We start from the raw sequence: 1,710 nt of genomic DNA, 5'->3' as shown, positions 1-1,710 counted from the left end.
GTAGCGCTCACTGACATCCCAGCCAGGCAAAGATTATTGACAATCTTTTATTTTAGCAAGCAATCATTTTGTTTTACATAGCACATGAATAGTCTCAAGATTTAAGAAAAATGACAGTTATGACATGAAAGACTTCAGCATCAATAATAATTACCGAGTTATTGTAGCATCACCCTTCACATCGGGGGACCTCGATCAGCGGGAAGGGGTTTTCCTCGGTAAGCATCACAGACTAAGTGCGTCCACTTGAATCGTCTGGAAAGTCCCCACCCGCTGAGGAGGTCAGTACTTTTTATAATATTAATTGGAATGATCACGCGCTGTCATGCGCAGTAACTTGTTTTTTTTCACATTCCTCCTTTATCTCAGTTGGTTTGGTTCTCACATTCCTCCCTTCCAACTCCCACAACAATGCCTGAGCAGGTGGTTGCTTTTCACATTCCTGAGTGTGTGCTCTCCTCATGGTAGGAAAAGTTCAGATTCCGGTCACAATCCATAGTATCCAAATGGATGTTTCAATGTACTGCAATCTCTATCTTATTGACTGGATGCCTATCTATACCAGTCTCTCACTCATGCATATCCCATTTGTATCACAATCGGTCCTTGATTGCAGTCTTTTAAACACCATCTTTATAGGACACCATGAGCACTTGTGGTTTCTTGCAACACATTTTGTAAGCTATATATGGACCATTAAATCGAGGCATTCAATAATACAAATTTTCTGGTACCTCCAATATCAATGGGGCCACTACATATCTACACATTACATCTGATTTGGTAACATTACATACATAAATTACTCCAGTACAATATGTATCATTGCAAACCATTTTGGAGGATTGTATTGATCACGGTCCTCCACGCTTGTTCATTAAATTAAATTTGTTAGTAACATTCTGTAAATTCAGCATAATAGTGTCTATTCCAACCTGCATGCTAACTGGCTGCCATATTGTAGGCATCCGCTTATCTTGCAAAGTCAAAACATCTTCAACATTATTTATTTCAACCTTTCCAGTATTCTTGTGCACCGCATATATAGATCGGTATCTCCTTTGATTTCAGGGCCCCAGCCCAGAAAGTTCCATCAAATGCAATATTTAGAACGTAACACCTTTGATTTGCTTCACAAATAAAATTATCTTGATTCCTGGATTTGGTCGAATTGACCCATCCCCATCCCATCATTCCTTTTCTGGTATTCGTCACCTTTTTCCCCGACATCCGAGCGTCACTTTAAGGAACTGCCAAATTCACGATACCAAGGATTCCAAGGGTTGTCAACAGTTTTTGATTCTAAAATAAAACTAAAACAGTATTATTCCCGCAAATCACACTTCCACTCCTGGCCTCGGAACGTATTCCTTCCTGAATTTTGTAGTCAGACAGCTTCCAGGAGTCCAGGCACCGATGCTGTCCAAACACGCGAGCCCAAGGATTCCACTTAACCATATTTGAAGATTTGGAATCTATAAAATCAATAATCAACATTATTCTCTCAAATAACATTTTTCTTGTGGGATATATTCCCATTTTTCTACTCCTGGCCTCATAATTAACAGGGTATGGTCTTTGCCTATTGCTATCACTTCAGCCTCTGAAGGCGGTCCTTGGGTATTTTGAACCCAGATTTTGGCTCCCACATTAGTGATGTTAGAAGAGCCAAAACCTTTTGAGCCTCTGATCGTTAATTCTGAAGGGGCT

This window comes from Dendrobates tinctorius, unplaced genomic scaffold, assembly GCF_039654945.1.
Source record: "Dendrobates tinctorius isolate UK_male_01 unplaced genomic scaffold, ASM3965494v1 ptg000223l, whole genome shotgun sequence".
Taxonomy (NCBI): domain Eukaryota; kingdom Metazoa; phylum Chordata; class Amphibia; order Anura; family Dendrobatidae; genus Dendrobates; species Dendrobates tinctorius.
This window is presented reverse-complemented; position numbering follows the sequence as displayed.